Source organism: Triticum aestivum, chromosome 1D (genome assembly GCF_018294505.1).
Source record: "Triticum aestivum cultivar Chinese Spring chromosome 1D, IWGSC CS RefSeq v2.1, whole genome shotgun sequence".
Taxonomy (NCBI): Eukaryota; Viridiplantae; Streptophyta; class Magnoliopsida; order Poales; family Poaceae; genus Triticum; species Triticum aestivum.
Window position 1 is genome coordinate 92,685,491 of NC_057796.1, and position 18,692 is coordinate 92,704,182.

The 18,692-nt window shown below is 43.7% G+C and overlaps 1 pseudogene; it reads left to right on the forward strand.

Annotated features, from left to right (window-relative positions):
- The first annotated feature begins 376 nt into the window (after nt 1–376).
- LOC123158013 (uncharacterized) overlaps nt 377–18,692 on the forward strand; it is a 28,276-nt pseudogene continuing 9,960 nt past the window's right edge.

The window sequence follows — 18,692 nt, forward strand, 5'->3', positions numbered from 1 at the left end:
ACCGGGACCAGTGCCCCCATGGGTCCCGGTTCTGGACTGAACCGGGACTAATGGGCTGACCCGGCCTGAACCAAAGCCCTCTTTTCTACTAGTGACACGACATAGGGCGGCGGTGGCGGATCGGAGATGGGCGTGCAGAGGTCAAAACGCGGCGGCGCGTCAACACCGTAGCCACCGACAGCAGCAGGCAGCCCAATCTCCGGCCGCTGGCAAGACGGTGAGTGCCCTATTTTGCTCTTGTTCGGTTCGTCGGGTTGAATGATTCGCTAGTTTTTTAAGCACTGTCAATTCTGTGGAAATTTCTTCTGCTTGCTGGTTTTTTTTGGGTTGTGACAATCGTTTAATTGGACATTGTTCAGTGAGCAAGCCAGCTAAGATGGCAGAGCCGGAGACGGAGACCACCATCATGGCCTCTTGTGTCTTCCAATTCAAAGTTGATTACGAACAAAGCAAGCAGCTTCCCATTGACAAGGCCATCTGTTCCGACATCGTCTCCGCCGGGGGACATCTGTGGAGGATCAGGTGCTACCCGCGTGGCGATGCCGAGGACGGCAAGGGCGAGTATATTTCTGTCTACCTCGAGCACATGAGCAAATCCAGAAGCGTCGGGGCCATCTTTGATATCTTCATAATCGGTAGGGATGGCAAACCACCTACGTGGGACATATCGAACGTATCTAGGACAGTCCAAACCTTTGAAATCAATGGAGATAAAGACCAGCGCGATTGCTGGGGATGGAGTCAGTTCATCAAGGAAACTATTTTGGAGGAAGATTATTTAACAGGGAGACACTTCACAATTGTATGTACCATCATGATCATCGATGACAGTCCTCCCCACTAGTAGAAAAAGGGCCATTTGTCCCGGTTCATAAGGTCCATCTGTCCCGGTTGGGGAACCGGGACAAGTGTCGTTACTAATGCCCTAGGCCTTTAGTCCCGGTTCTTATACGAACCAGGACAGATGGGCCTCAACGTGGCCGCTCCGGCGAGCCCAGGCAGGAGGGCCTTTGGTCCCGGTTGGTAGCACCAACCGGGACCAATAAACTTCCACGCGTTAGCATTTCAGGGGCTGGTTTTTTTTGAAAGGAGATGGTTTAGGGGTTTTGGGGGTTAATTTAGGTTGTTATAGGTAGCTAATAGAGATATGTGTCCTCTCTTATCTCCGTGCTACTGCTATGTCTAAACATGACTTATATTGAAGTGAGGCAACATGTGGTGCATGTCGAAAGTAATACTAATCCTAACTTAATCAAGTTTGGATTGTACTACTTTCGACATGCACCACATGCATGTTGGCTTCACTTCAATCCATTCCATGTTCATTTCACCCACAGATATATAATAACTCTTCATGCTCGCATCATGCATCATCATAATAACAAGCCCTACTAATCATCATCATACAACTTCTACTCGTTATTAATAACAAGTCATACGATCATCATCCTGATAGTCATTGAACCAACCCTACTTAATTGTTCTTAGCACATGATCATCAGTATTAGGCAGGACCTAAATACCCTATTTAAGGTAAAATAGCATACAACAATATAGACCCTGACTCTCCATTATGGAGAATGGAGATCATCCTGTCTCCAATTCTTGTGCGGCGCTTCCTTTTGCTTCCAAGAACCTCCTTACGACTGTCCATACATTTTTTTCCATTCTCTGATTAGCATGTCTCCACTTCTTTTAGAAATTCGGTATGGACAGTTGAGATTCGTAGGATGACCTGGTTGTATGTTCAAAACATGAAGGCTACCGTACTCATACATCAAATGAGGCACACAATCCGTCGGGATTCTCTGTTGAAAAACATAGTAATAACTTCATAGTTAGCGATGATGTACTAGTTTTAGAAGTATGCAAAAGATGCACGAATGTCGCAATAGTAGAAAATCTTACCAGGGTATCTCCATAGTAGTTACCGTAGTTCAACACGTGCACTAGTGGCACGTATTGACCATAATGTTGAGGAGTTTTACAATAGATATTGTAATTCTCAAGATCAGTACAAAATCCGACCAGATGATTTTTCTCCTTATAAGTTAATTCAGAGCCATCGGTGTAGTAGGTTCTGTCTACCATCTTCCGCACATTCTTTGAACAATCAAAATAAGCTGTAAATGGAAATAAGCTATCAACTATTTTGAAATGAACAATATAAATTAGTTAATAATTAACTATGTTTGAGAAACTCACATAGCGGTAGAACTGGAGGCGTATCAACAAGGACCCAAATGTCCATATTGTCTTGGTCGATGTCAGGATCACCAAGATCCATGGTGACAACCATACCCTCATCAAAACCATACATCTTGCAAAATGCTTCCAATTTTTGCAACCAAAATGGGTTACGCTCTCAGCATTATACAAATTTACTTCAAAATCCACATCATGATAGGTCCTTAGGTGAATTTTCTTCGTTTCAAAATTTTCATGGTCTTCAAAATCCATCATCTTCAAGACATAGGGTCTTGCATGGCATGGGATAAGCTGTACTCGAATTGTAAAAGATGAAAATTACATGTTGAAATAGTTGAAGTCATGCTTAATTACGAAAAAAACACTTGTCGTCATTGCGTACCGTTTCAACATCGAAGGTCTCCTCGAGCTTAATGCTGAAGCGCCGATCAGCATCCAAGTGAGGCTTGTCGCACAGACCTCGATCGTCGTGGCACCAGCCGCACTCCCCCGGGAGACTTTCGTCGCCCGATGACGATATTTCCTATGCTCATAATTCAAAGATTAAACTTGTACAATTGTAAGTGCATCTAGTGCCCCTTAGTGATTTTGGTGTATTGAAGACTTATAAGTTAAGGGACTAATGCGTTTGTGAGTGTACACAGGTCTATAAGTCTATGAGGAGTTTGATATTTATAGAGAAAGTCGACCCCTAAAAATGAAGTTCTTTGACTGAAGACTTTGGTATTTCTGAAGACTTTCTGAAGACTTTGAAAGTGAAGAAATTGGTGTGACCTTGAAGACTTGGTATTCATTCGAGGAACATGAAGCATGAAGACTTTTGTTTTCGTAGTTTCATTTTCTCTTTCTTGAGTCATAGGAAACACCGTACTGTTAAAGGGGGTCGAGGAAATACTAAGGAAAAATTTCCATGTGATGCTCAACTCAAAATCCTACACCTACCAATCCCTTCGAGTGAAGCCATTGGAAATCTCATACAGTTCAGTCATATTCTTCAGTGACAGAGACGAAGTTCTTCTGGTCTCTGAGGAATTTGTTCTGACTGAGGAGTTAGGAATTCGCCAGTGCGGATTGCCTACACAGTGAGGAACATGATAGCCCTGAGGAATCTGAGCCTCAAATTTCTGACCGTTGCTGTGCTATGCGCCAGCTGTCCCAAAATATCTTATCCACCTAACGATCATATCATTGAAGGGCATTTATGTCTTATCATGTCGGGATGCTCCCTAGGCTATAAATAGCCGCCCCCTACAACCACTAGCTGGTTGGCTGCTCCAAGAGAAACTGACACTTGTCATTTGAGAGCATCCCATCCTCCGAGGACTTTGAGCGAAAATCATCAAGTGAGGAAAACCCCAAACCCAAACACCTACAAACCCCAAGTGATTGAGCATCACTGAAGAGATTGATCCTGCGTGGATCCGGCGCTTGTTACCTTTGAAGACGGTGCTTCTTCCAGACGGTTAGGCGTCATGGTCTAGAGCATCCAAGAGGAAATCGTGGATCGCCGAGTGACCGAGTTTGTGAAGGTTTGGAAGTCACCTGAAGACTTACCACGAGTGATGGACGAGGTCTGTGTGACCTTAGTTCAAGGAGAATACGGTGAGGACTGTGTGTCCGGGACTGGGTGTCCTCAGGTTTAAATACCTAGCCGCTCCAACCAGACGTACAACTGAGACAGCAGTTGGAACTGGTCTAACAAATCATTGTCTTCACCAAGCCAACTGGTTCTATTTCCTCAACTCTTCCATTTCCTCATTACTGTGTTGTGCACTTGTTCATATCTGTGTTTGAAGACTTTGACTGAAGACTTTCTCAATTTCCTTAGTTCAATTTCTTCAGTCTGTTTGCCTTCATCCTGTGTTATCCTGTGTTTACGCTTTCTGTACTCTGTGCTTGTTTTCATTTCATCATGATGACTATGCTTGTGCTCTGCTATGCATACTTTTGAGTACTTATTCCGCTGCAAGTAGTTCTTCGCTAAGGAATTTCCTCACCCACAAATTCCTCAGTGAAGAATTCATAAAAATCGCCTATTCACCCCCCTCTAGTCGATATAACGCACTTTCAATTGGTATCAGAGCAAGGTACTCCCTTGTTCTGTGTGATTTTGGTTTAACCGCCTAGAGTTTTAGTTATGTCGACCGCAGGTATGATCAAGGTCTCTGTTGGGTGTCCTACCTTCAATGGGACGGACTACCCCTACTGGAAGAAAAATATGCGAATGCATCTTGAGGCAATTGATAACGATCTCAGGTATGTGGTGGAAAATAGTGTTCCCTCTGTCTCACCCTCACTAAACGCTGCCGATGTGAAGAGATTCAAGCAACTCGATTCTCAAGCGAAGAATATCATATGTGGCCATCTGAGCAAAGGACAGTATGGAAGAGTGAGTGCTTTGGAAACTGCTAAGCTTATCTGGGATAGGCTGTCCAAAGTAAATGAAGGAGTCTCAACACAGCGTGACTCTCGAGTTGATGTTCTTCGCAATCTCTTCAACCGCTTCAAAAGACTCGACAATGAAAATGTTCAACAAACCTTCGATCGCCTCACTGACATCTCAAATGAGCTTCAAGCACTTGGTGCCACTGACATCACCGACCACGAGGTTGTGAAGAAACTACTAAGATCGCTTGACTCCTCATTTGATATTCTGGCATTGATGATACAAGAGCGTGCTGATTACAGTCACTTGATCCCGCTGATATCCTCGAGAGGCTAAATACTCATGAGTTCCAGCTTGCTGAAAAGAGAGATCTTTATGGTTCGAGCTATGGCAGATCATGTGCACTGAAGGCCAAGGCAGTTTCTGAGTCTGAAGATGAAGACTCTGACAGCAGCCTTGGTACTGATCCTGAAGAACTGAGCCATGATCTAGCACTGCTCGTGAAGAAATTCCAGAAGTTCTCAAGACGTGGTCGCTTTGGAAGACCCTCAAGGAGCAATGATTCCTCATCCAGTGACTACAAGAAGAGGCTTTGTCACAAATGCAAGAAACTAGGACACTACATCCAAGATTGTCCTCAGTGGGAAAAGGAATCAAAGAAGAAGAAATACAAGGATTACAGTTCTGATGATGCGAAGAAAAAGAAGAAATCCTCAAAATCTTCATCATCGAAATCCTCAAAGTCTTCATCTCACAAGAAGAGCAGCTCCAAGAAGGCTCGTGCATTCATTGGCAAGGAAATGGACTCTGAGGCTAAATCTGAAGAAAATGAGGAAGAGGAGGCATCTGAGGATTCCGAATCCGGTGTGGCGAGCCTAGCCCTCGCTACTGCATTCGTCAGCAAGTCTATCTTCAACACTGAAGAAAATGACCTCACCAACAAGGCTGATGAAGGCAATGATGACTACGCTCCCACCTATTGCTTCATGGCAAAGGGTGCCAAGGTACTCAATTACACCTCCTCTGAATCAAGTGAGAATGAATCTGATGAAAACCTTAAGCCCAGCTATTCTAAACTTGCTAAGATTGCTGTGAAACAACAAAGGGCCCTTGAAAAGGTTCAAAACATGCTAGACAAAAGTGATGATATGTTGGGTGAAGAAATGGATCGCACTAAAACCTTGACTGAAAATCTTCAGAGACTTCAGACTAGGTATGACAACCTTCAAGGTCATCATAACACTCTTTTGTCTGATCATGAGAAGCTTTCTTATGAATTTCTTCAAAGAAAGCAAGATCTAGAGAAGCTAAAAGTGAGTTATGAAGATCTTCAGAAGGAGCGCGATTCATTACTTGCTCAACAAATCAGCGCTGCTCAGGAAGAATTTGTTCCTCCATGTTTGAAATTCATTGAACGTGAATCTGCTAATTCTTCACCTGAATGTTCAAATGCTTCTAATGCTACAAATTCCTCTACTGTCTCTGCTATCATTAATTCCTCATCTGAGGACATTTCTAGTATCACTAACAATGCAGGGCTGAAGGAATTGTACATAACAGGCATGTACAAAAGCCTCAAAGGGCATCAGACTCTTTGTGATGTGCTTAAACAGCAGATCCTCAACAGGAACCCTAGGAAAGAGGGTATTGCCTTTGAGAGGAAACTCAATGCTGATGGTACATATTGGAAGCCTGAGCAGTACCCCAAAACCTCATGGGTTGCTGCAAAGGGACCTCCAGTTGATCCATCTAACTTATTTGGCTTTACATGTGAATCTTCTCATTCTTCTGATGAGTCATTTGACTCCAACTATAAATTGTTCAAAAATCAGAATGGTGAAGTATTTGCTAGATATGTTGGCACTAACTGCAGGAACGGTTCCCCTATGAAGAAAATCTGGTTTCCCAAAAGGTGCCTTGAAAGTCTTCAGGTGATTGTCCTCATGACACCACCTGTGAAGAATAGGAACCCCAGATCAAATTCTTCATATGGATCCAAGTCCTCATACGGACCAAATTCCTCACATGGATCAAATTCCTCAAAAGGATCAAAGTCCTCATATGAACATCATTGTGCTAACAACTCTGTTTCGCAGGGAAGAGCCAAGGGCTATGAATATGAGCATTATTCTTCTAATCATTATGTTCATAAGTCCTCGAAGAATTTCTCTGCTTATTCATATGCTTACCCTAACTTCTCTTATGTGAAACGAAATGGATTGGCTTCTATGCCACCTTTCTCATATGGAGCTCACAGAGTGATGAACTCTTTGCCACCCCTTCAGATGTGGGTGGTGAAGAAAAAGAACTAATCTCTTCTGCAGGGTCAGGTCTCCAGACATACTTAAACGTCTGAAGAATTTGCTGGAGACCTGAAATGTGCCTGAAAGGACGTTGGCTAATCATGAAGAAATGAACTTTCATTTCTCACATCCTCATACTGCTTTATCTGTTCTATTGCTTGATGAAATTGATCTGATGAATTTATGTCATATTCTTCACTGATGAAGTATATGAAGTTCGTAAGCTGCACTAATTCATCTGCAGGATGATCAACCCAAAGCCACTGAGTGGGTCCTCGATAGTGGATGTACAAATCACATGACTAGTGACAAGAATCTATTGATTGATGCTCCCTTATCACCATCGCATCTGAAGCATATCATCTTCGCTGACAAAGGCAAAAGTTAGGTATTGGGTCTAGGTAAGGTTGCGATCACAAAGGATTGACACAAGGACAAAGTCATGCTTGTCGAGTCCTTAGGATACAACCTCATGTCTGTCTCAATGCTTTGTGATCTTGATATGGTAGTTGTCTTTGGCAAGTATCGTTGTGTTGTGGTTATGGAAGCTGACAATTCCAAAGTCTTCGAAGGCTTTAGGAGAGGAGACTTGTATATTGTTGATTTCTCTACAGGACCGCAACCAGCCGTGTGCCTACTTGCAAAAGCTTCAGAAGGGTGGCTATGGCATCGACGACTTGGTCATGCAGGCATGAGGAATTTGCACACGCTTGCACAGAAGAAGCATGTCATTGGCATTGAGAATGTCAAATTCCTCAAGGATCACTTGTGTGGAGCTTGTGAAGCTGGAAAGATGACCAAGGCTAAGCATCCAGCGAAGACTATCATGACCACTACTCGACCATTCGAATTGCTTCACATGGACCTCTTTGGTCCTAACCATTACTCAGCTGTCACAAATGACGCATCTCTCTATGGGCTTGTTATTGTTGATGATTACTCTCGTTACACATGGGTACACATTGTTACTTACAAACATGAAGTGCAGGAAGTCTTCAAATGATTTTCCTCGAGGGCTTCAACCAACTTTGGTGTGAAGATCAAGCACATCAGAAGTGACAATGGAACTGAGTTCAAGAATTCTGGTCTTGATGACTATCTTGATGAACTTGGTATTACTCATGAGTTATCTGCTCCTTACACTCCTCAGTAGAATGGCGTCGTGGAGCGCAAGAACAGAACTCTTGTTGAGATGGCTCGCACTATGCTTGATGAGAACAAGACGCCTCGACACTTCTGGATTGAGGCAATTTATACTGCGTGCCACATCAACAACAGGGTATATCTTCACAAATTCTTCAAGAAGACTGCCTATGAACTCCTCACTAACAAGAAACCCAATGTGAGTTATTTCAAAGTCTTCGGTGCTAAATGTTGGATTAGAGATCCTCATCACAATGCTAAATTTGCATCGAAAGCACATGAAGGTTTTATGCTTGGTTACGGAAAGGACTCGCACACCTACAGAGTCTTCAACACCGTTCTTCACAAGGTTGTTGAAACTGTAGATGTGCGGTTCGATGAAACTAATGGCTCGCAAAGAGAGCACCTACCCTCTGTGATAGATGAACCAGCACCTGAAGAAACTATCAAGTTCAAGGCTACTGAGGATGTCATTCCTACCAAAGAATCTGCTGAAGAATTCATTCCAGAACATGAAGAATGTCGAGCTAATGCGCCTGAAGAAATTGGTGAAGAAAATGGTGCTGAAGAAAATGCTGATCAAATTCCTCGACGACAACCTACTCATCCTCGCGTTGCAAAAGAAGTGCAAGTTGAGAAGATCATCGATGACATTGAAGCACCAGGTCCTCTCACACGCTCAAAAGCTTCACATTTATCTAACTTTTGTGGGCACTATGCTTTTGTCTCTATCACAGAGCCCACTAAGGTAGATGAAGCATTTCTGGAGCCTGAGTGGATTCAGGCCATGCAAGAAGAATTACATCAGTTCGAGCTCAACAACGTTTGGGAACTGGTCAATCGTCCAGATCCTCACAAACACAATATCATTGGCACAAAGTGGATCTACCGCAACAAGCAAGATGAAAATGGCCTTGTGGTGAGGAATAAGGCACGACTTGTAGCTCAAGGCTACACACAGGTTGAAGGAATTGATTTCGATGAAACTTTTGCACCTGTTGCTAGACTTGAAGCTATTCGCATATTACTTGCTTATGCTAACCATCATGATATCACTTTATATCAAATGGATGTGAAAAGTGCATTCCTCAATGGTAAGCTTGAGGAAGAAGTATATGTTGCTCAACCCCCAGGTTTTGAAGATCCTAAGCATCCTGACAAAGTCTTCAGACTAAATAAGGCCCTCTATGGCCTCAAGCAGGCCCCTCGAGCGTGGTATGATACTTTGAAGGAATTCCTCATGAAGAAAGGCTTCAAACCCGGTTCACTCGACCCTACTCTTTTCACTAAATCATATGATGATGAATTGTTTGTATGTCAAATATATGTTGATGATATCATCTTTGGTTGTACTGACCAACGTTATAGTGATGAATTTGCCTATATGATGAGTGAAGAATATCAAATGTCTATGATGGGGGAGTTGAAATTCTTCTTAGGTCTTCAAATTCATCAACAGCGCAATGGCATATTCATATCTCAGGAGAAATACCTCAAGGATGTACTGAGGAAATTCGGCATGCAAGATTGCAAAGGCGTCAAAATTTTAATGCCCACAAATGGCCATCTGTGCACTGATGAAAATGGTATTGACTTCGATCAAAAGGTATACCGCTCCATGATTGGTTCTTTATTGTACTTATGTGCATCTAGGCCAGATATTATGTTTAGTGTTTGCATGTGTGCCCAATTTCAAGCTACACCGAAGGAATCACACCATAAGGCTATGAAACATATTCTTCGATATCTAGCTCACACACCAACACTAGGATTATGGTACCCCAAGGGCTCGGCTTTTGATCTCATTGGATATTCTGACTCTGACTATGCTGGTGATCGTGTGGACCGCAAGTCAACATCTGGTACATGTCATTTCCTCGGATGATCTTTGGTCTGTTGGTCCTCGAAGAAACAGAACTGCGTATCACTGTCTACTGCTGAAGCTGAGTACATTGCTGCTGGTTCTTGCTGTGCTCAATTGCTGTGGATGAAGCAAACTCTCAAGGACTACGGCGTCAACGTGAAGAATGTGCCTCTCTTCTGTGACAATGAGAGTGCCATCAAGATTGCTCACAACCCAGTTCAGCACTCGAAGACAAAGCACATTCAGATTCATCATCATTTTCTTCGCGATCATGTGTTGAAGGGCGACATTTCTATTGAGCATGTGAAGACTGAAGAACAGCTAGCCGATATCTTCACAAAGCCCTTGGATGAGAAGAGATTTAGCAAGTTGCGGTGTGAGCTAAATATCTTAGAATCTTCGAATGTTGTTTGAAAAGGACACCCATCCTAACACTTATGCAAAATTGATGACTTAGATGTGCAACACATGAAGAAACGTTTTTCTTCAAACAATGAAGAATAACACTCTAAGTGTGAAGAAATTAATGAAGAATTTGATTCTCAGAACCCTACGACAATTGTACGCGGTGTCTGAAATCATCATTCTTATACGGTGGGTCACGCCACCACAAAAGTTGAAAATCTTCAATTTGAGTTTTTCCTCAGTATTGAAATTCCTCAGTTGTTCATATTCTTCAACTTTGCAAAATCTTCACTATTTTCGTTATTTTTCTTCATTGGCTATATATATATATATATATATATACATATATGAGTTTATGTCCTCTACAACATTCACTTATGGCTAATTCTTCAAGTTGGTTTTTCTGCTGAGTGAATGTGATCGGACCCTTCCCCCTCTATGCTATACTCAACCCAATCTATTCACAAATTCTTCATGTGCCTTCTATTTGAAACTCGTTCAAAATCTTCATTGTGTCCTTGTCAGCTGAAGAATTTGCGAACGGAACTTTTAACTTATCTTATCCAAATTTTCGGCTTTGCCGCTCAAACCGTTCTGCATCCCACGATATACTTATCTATTCACCCACGATCTCCACTTCTCAGTACGTGGGTGACACATGTCATGCGAATGAGAAGGGTCAGGGGCACGTTCGTCCAATTTCTTCGGGCGAACCGTTTTTCACCATGGCTATAAATACCCCCTCTCCCCTTCCTCACTTCTTTTACTCCGCTCGACCTCTCTCCATCTCGTGCTTCCCAAACCCTAGCGCCGCCGCTACATCATCGTCGCCGGTGAGGAAGAGCTTCACTGCCTCGACCTCGTCGCCGTCGTACTCATGCCGGCCGCGGAAATCTTCACTCCGCCGCCGCCGTATCCGTCTTCCTCCGCCAAGTTAGGGCGTGGAAGATCTGCACAGACGAGCTTCACTTCTCCACATCCCAGTTCGTTGTGTTCTTCGTTCAGGGTAATTAAAAGTTACTTTTACTACCCTCCTTGATTCAAATGACTTCTACAAAATCTTCAAAGGTGTTTATTCCTCAAATTTTTAACACACTGAACACCTCACTTATCATCTGTTCTTGATTCGTTTCTCTAAGCATCATTTTTCTTCAAGATTCCTCAATTGTGTGGATCTTCAATCTATACAACTCTGGAACCTAAGACAAAGAACGCTTAGTGAAATTCTTCAAGACTCATCTGGTCAAATTCCTCAAACTTGTTCTTTTTGAAAAACCTTCTGAGAACGCATATGACCTCTCCAAATTCCTCGCAACTATACTCTGTTCACAGGTACTCATGTCCGCTGCTGAATCACTAGGTTCTCATCAACTTAACTCATTTGCAGCATACCTCGAAGAAAAGTTGCATACTTCTTTAGAGAGTTCAATTGTTCAAATTCCTTAACTGAAGAAAATGGCTGATGGAAAGAAGCCACAGAAAGGAGGAAAGAGGCCTGAGGTCAATACTGCCTTTGAAATCCCTGAGGACATTTATGCTGGGTACTGCACACCCCCTGAGGAAGATAAGAATCAGCGCAAGGTGCGCATTCAGAGGATAGAAAGGAGATGGGCAAAAGAGTGGAGGGAGTGCAGGTATGTGACTCCAAAATACATGAAGAAATTCGCTGTTACTCCTCCATGCTCAAGACCTCCATTGGCACCTGGCCAAGAGGCAGATCCCACTAGCATCAAGCGCGGTGAGGATTTTCTTGAAGAATGGGCCAAGCGCCAGGCCAAGTTGTCCAAATAGGCTAAGGAAGCAGTGAAGAAATTCAACAAAGATTCCACTGCTGCTGCTGCTGCTGCTGAGGCCTCTGTAAGGCCGAAGAAATCCATGGCAAAGAAGCCTACGCACAAGCCAAGTGCCTCTTCTTCAATGCCCTCACGGCCAATTTCCTCAGCTAAGCCCTCACGGCCAATTCCTCAAGCCGCTCCTGCTCCTCCAGAGTCCTCAGCTGCTCCGACAAAATCCTCAGCACCTGTGCATCTTGCCACGTGCCAAAGGACTACAGGCATCTCCATTGCCTCAGGAGCTTCAGCTAGTTCCTCAGATGCACCAAATTCTTCAACAGGACCATCTCTGCTGAAGACAAAGACCACTGCTGGACGAGGCTCTCGCCCAAGTCCTCAGAAGAAGCAAGTCGCCTTCCAAGTACCGTTTGAAGAAGACGAAGCTGATGATGAAGAACTTGCTGAAATCATCAGAGACAGGCAAGTCAGGGCCGCTAGAGCCAAGGGCACAAATGTGCCACTGCTTTTGGATCCAAAGTTGATCCTCGGCTATATTGATCTCTGGCACAAGGACCCAAACACTCCTATGCCTGACTTCAAGTTGACACCTGGCCAAAGTCACATGCTGATCCATTTCATCAGTGACGAAAAATGGAAATATGAGAAGGCCAGGCAGCTCAAGAAAGCACAGTACAGGAAGGAGAAGTTCCTGAAGAACAACGTTGTCTCTATGACAACTGATGAACTTGTAAAGATCCAGTCTGAAATCAAAATCCTCAGCGATGATTTCAACGCATACTATGCTGATTGGAAAGGAGCCAAGGTCAGGTTCGTCAATCTGACGAAGACACTCACTTCAAGTGTCGCTGCCTCTGTGCATATTGAAGTCACTCCGGCTGAAGCATCTGCTCAGCCAACTGAAGAACATGCCAGCACCGCTGATGACAATCAGGCTGCTGAAGACAATGTGAGTTCCAAGGCTGATGACTGCATTCCAGCCACTAAAGAAATTGCCAGGGCACCCACTAGTGGTCCGCCTGAAGAAAATGAAGAGGTCAGGACAACTGCATCAGTTGTGCCTGAAGAAACTAAACCAAATTCCTCTGCTCCTCCTGCGCCTACTCCAACTCCAATCCTTCCATCTGCATCATATGTGAAGAAGACCAAGGCTGCAGAGCGTGCAGCAGTGAAGAAAAGGAAAGCAGAGCGTGCAGCAGTGAAGAAAAGGAAAGCATCAGCTTCTTCGGATTCTTCAGCTCCGAAGAAAATGAAGCCTATGACCAGCTCTTTTGCAAACCCGATTGATGCTGTTCCGATCTCAACCATGCCATCAAAGGACCTTGTTCCTTTTGATGAAGAATATGTGATCCCTAGCGGATCTGATGAAGAAACTCCTTCTGCTGCTACGTCAGAGCAGATGGATGAAGAAATTGAAGTGGATGAAATCCCTTCAACCCCAGTTGTTTCCTCGCCTATGCCTCAGTTCACAGCTGAAGAGGCTGGCGTTGAAGAAATTGAAGATGAAGATGTGGACATTGGCTGTACCACACCAGTGATAAATGATGACTTTTGGGAAAGTCAGCACCCCAATTCTCCACTCTTCACTCCACTGCAGCAAATTCCTCAGTCCCCAGTCACTACAGTTCAAATGGGATCTGATGAAGCTCATGAAGACATTCCAGCCGCTAGTGCTGAAGAAAATGAAAATGAAGAATTCAAGAACCAGGCTGCCACTGAAGAGGAACAAGAAATTCCTTAGCCTGAAGAACCTGAGATTACGATTCCTGAGGTCATCATGCAACTGACTGACACTCCACTGCCCAAGCCAAAGGATCCATTCTCAAGGAAGCAAACATTCAAGACTGATGCCTTCTTTGGCAAGCATGTATTCTTCACTGATTACAACCCTTATGACTCTGCTCGCATAAGGAAGAGGCGTTTCTGGAGTGCCAGCCAGGCAAATTTCTATTCCTCAGTGTTGTTCAACAAAGACAAAGTCTTCGATCATGAGCACATTCCTCACGTGGATATGGAATCTCTGCCATGCTTCGAGCCAGTCCTCGGTGTTCTTCATGACGTTGGACTGTTAAATTTCTGCACTAACATCTGCGATTGGAATGAAGAACTTATTCTTCAATTTTATGCGACGCTGCACATCACCTGAAATTCTGAAGATGTGAATTCATGGGTGCTGGACTGGATGTCTGAAAACACTCACTACAAGGCACCGGCTACTGAATTGCTTCGTGCCTTACCTCTCAGTCCGCCCCTTGAAGGTGCATGTTGCGTCTACAATGAACCTGAGCTTACCGATCACTACATGCAAGTGCCGATGAAGCCTTTGAAGCCAGGGCAGGCCCCACGAACCAAATTCCTCGTGAAGGAATTGCTGTATGTGCCTCGGACTGTCTATCGCATTCTGACGAAGACATTGAGTCCTATCAAGGGCCATGACTCAAATGAAGAAGAAGTCGTCGGCATAATGAAGAATCTGCTTTTCAATATCATTCATGGCATTCCCATAAACTTCCATGATTTCTTCATGAGGACTCTGTCCAATATCGCCATGTCACCATTTGAGTTGAAGCCTTATGCACCTTGGATTATGAGATTCATCAGGACAAGGTCTTCACTCAACTATAAAGCTGATACACTGAAGCATTGCAGCTACTTGCCCCCAATTGAAGTCCTCAAACGGACATTTTCCTCAGCTGATGAAAAGGGCAAGGCTACTGCTGTAATTGATGAAGGCATTCGTCCATTGGATGGACAATTTTGCAAGGCTGCATCCTACTCCACCAATGATGACTCTGCCACCCATGACTCTGCCGCAAACGCACCCAAGCAAAATCCTCAAGGCACAGCACCCAGGGTGATGACTGACCGTGAGCTTCTCATCAGTCTTCACCAGAAGGTTGATCGCAATCATAAATGGGTCAAGCGTCAGTTTGGTTCAATTCTTCACAACATGACTGCTACCCATAATGCAGTGAAGAAAAACCACTACTACCTTCATGAAACCCTAAACCGCACCTGGGTTGTTCTGTCTCAAGTCTATAGTGAAGAAGATCTGAAGAAAATGGGTCTCAAGGAAGATCTTGACTGGGATGCACCTCCTCCGAAGAAGTACAAGAAGGTCAAGGTTCCTTCCTTGGTGGCCAGCTCCTATTCTTCATCACGTGACACTAATGAACATGAAGTTTTGGACGACATTGCGGCAGGCCCTACTCCAACAAACGACCCCAACAACGCTGACGCTCCTTCATCACCTTGATATTCTTCAGGGGCGTCAGTCCTCATTTTCGACCTTTTGGTCATTTGATGACAAAGGGGGAGAAATTTGAGTTAGTCTTCAAGCGGGTCTATCTTATGGGCTTTTTTTCTAAAGTTACAACTCTCGTTCTTCTGATGACTTTGTTGGATTGAGTTGTAAACTTAAACTCTATGGTGGCCTGATACTTTTGATGTTTCTTCTGCATGCTTATTCCTCGTTAATGTTATTGCACGCATGCTGAATTACATCAGTCACCATATTTCATCATGCATTTCAAATTCTTCATATATTATGTCAAATGCGTGTATGAATTACAAGATATAGGGGGAGATCTCCATGATTCAATTCTTCAAGTGTGCATTGCTTCAAAAGCAAATTCCTCACTATGCACATCTTCAGGGGGAGTTCTTCTATATCTTGCAATCAAATTCCTCAATATCTGTATTTACACTTCATATGTTTATCCTCGTTGAAAACTTAACCTATATTGTCATCAATCACCAAAAAGGGGGAGATTGTAAGTGCATCTAGTGCCCCTTAGTGATTTTGGTGTATTGAAGACTTATAGGTTAAGGGACTAATGCGCTTGTGAGTGTACACAGGTCTATTAGTCTATGAGGAGTTTGATATTTACAGAGAAAGTCGACCCCTAAAAATGAAGTTCTTCGACAGAAGACTTTGGTATTTCTGAAGACTTTGAAAGTGAAGAAATTGGTGTGACCTTGAAGACTTGGTATTCATTCGAGGAACATGAAGTGTGAAGACTTTTGTTTTCGTAGTTCCATTTTCTCTTTCTTGAGTCATAGGAAACACCGTACTGTTAAAGGGGGTCGAGGAAATACTAAGGAAAAATTTCCATGTGATGCTCAACTCAAAATCCTACACCTACCAATCCCTTCGAGTGAAGCCATTGGAAATCTCATACAGTTCAGTCATATTCTTCAGTGACAGAGACGAAGTTCTTCTGGTCTCTGAGGAATTTGTTCTGGCTGAGGAGTTAGGAATTCGCCAGTGCGGATTGCCTACACAGTGAGGAACATGATAGCCCTGAGGAATCTGAGCCTCAAATTTCCGACCGTTGCTGTGCTATGCGCCAGCTGTCCCAAAATATCTTATCCACCTAACGGTCATATCATTGAAGGACATTTATGTCTTATCATGTCGGGCTGCTCCCTAGGCTATAAATAGCCGCCCCCTACAACCACTAGCTGGTTGGCTGCTCCGAGAGAAACTGACACTTGTCATTTGAGAGCATCCCATCCTCCGAGGACTTTGAGCGAAAATCATCAAGTGAGGAAAACCCCAAACCCAAACACCTACAAACCCCAAGTGATTGAGCATCACTGAAGAGATTGATCCTGCGTGGATCCGAAGCTTGTTACCTTGGAAGACTGTGCTTCTTCCAGACGGTTAGGCGTCATGGTCTAGAGCATCCAAGAGGAAATTGTGGATCGCCGAGTGACCGAGTTTGTGAAGGTTTGGAAGTCACCTGAAGACTTACCACGAGTGATTGGACGAGGTCTGTGTGACCTTAGTTCAAGGAGAATACGGTGAGGACTGTGTGTCCGGGACTGGGTGTCCTCAGGTTTAAATACCTAGCCGCTCCAACTAGACGTACAACGGAGACAGCAGTTGGAACTGGTCTACCAAATCATTGTCTTCACCAAGCCAACTGGTTCTATTTCCTCAACTCTTTCATTTCCTCATTACTGTGTTGTGCACTTGTTCATATCTGTGTTTGAAGACTTTGACTGAAGACTTTCTCAATTTCCTCAGTTCAATTTCTTCAGTCTGTTTGTCTTCATCCTGTGTTATCCTGTGTTTACACTTTCTATACTCTGTGCTTGTTTTCATTTCATCATGATGACTATGCTTGTGCTCTGCTATGCATACTTTTGAGTACTTATTCCGCTGCAAGTAGTTCTTCGCTAAGGAATTTCCTCACCCACAAATTCCTCAGTGAAGAATTCATAAAAATCGCCTATTCACCCCCCCTCTAGTCGATATAACGCACTTTCAACAATTAAATATATGTACTACAAAAACTAAATTAGATCATTATTATTCATCACGGGTTGACTATCTGTTTGTCGAGTCTTTTCTTGAAAACTCTCAGCTCACGTGGTGTATACATTCGACCGTTGGTGATGGTCGCTCCTCCACTCGTCCCCGAGTGCATTACACCAAAATGTCTAGCACACGGGAACGAAGGAGAAGCGACCCCCACGACAATAGTCGGGATTCTTCGTCCTCTCATATATGGTGGAGACTCAACAGACTTAAAGTCAACTCGAAATATAGTTGAATTATCTTTCTAAAAAAAGATTTGGCTGGTCTCACCTCGAGGTCGGAGGGGGTCGGTGACGGGGACGACGGCGGGGATGATGGAGGGGGGCTCCTAGATTTCTGCGACAACAAAAACCCTATAAGCTATCAACTAATCATATGCATACGCCTAGCATAGTGCTCCCCAATTTTAGCATTCAAAGTAGGAGTAGTTTTCCAATTTGAGGATTCAATAAGCAAAATCAAATCACAAAATAAAGTAGTATTCATATTATGATGCATTCAATTATAAGGAAAACTACATCATCTCTTGCGTCCGTACATCGTCGAATATTATCACTAATACACCTCGAATACTATCATACATATAATATCGCTAGTACAGCTAGAACCGTAGCGCCCGACGGGTATCGGCGCGGGCGGTGGACACCCAAAGAGAAGGAACCATCACATGATCATAGCTCCAGTGAGATCCCTGAAGAAGCTGCCAGGTATTGTCGAACCTGCCCTCCAACGCAACCATGTAGCGACGGACGTGCTCGTCCTCCTCGCTGACACGGTGACGTACCACCTCCGCGGTGTCCGGAAGCCTCGGCACCGTCACAGGCCCACGCGACCGCCACCAAACAAGGATCGGGTCAATGACGGGCTGGCTCCTCACCAACCTACGCCCCCGGAAGGTAGCACCTCCCAATACCAGCCCGGCGGAGCCCAGTCCCGGACATGGCCCCTCTGATCAAGCCGGCCTCCTCCGCCGAGTCGACGACGAGGATGCGGGATAGGCATCGTCGACGTCGATGCGGGAATAATTGCTTGAACTAAAAAAATAAACTAGTTCTATTAATTTTCTTGCTAAAAATAAACTACTTCTATATATAGTAAAATAAAGTAGTTTTCTTAAATCAACTAGTTCAACTACTACTAAGCACTTAATTACTATAAATAAAATAAAGTAGTACTTACTAAAAATAAACTACTTCTATATATAGTAAAATAAAGTAGTTTTATTAAATCAACTAGTTCAACTACTAAGCACTTACTATAAATAAAA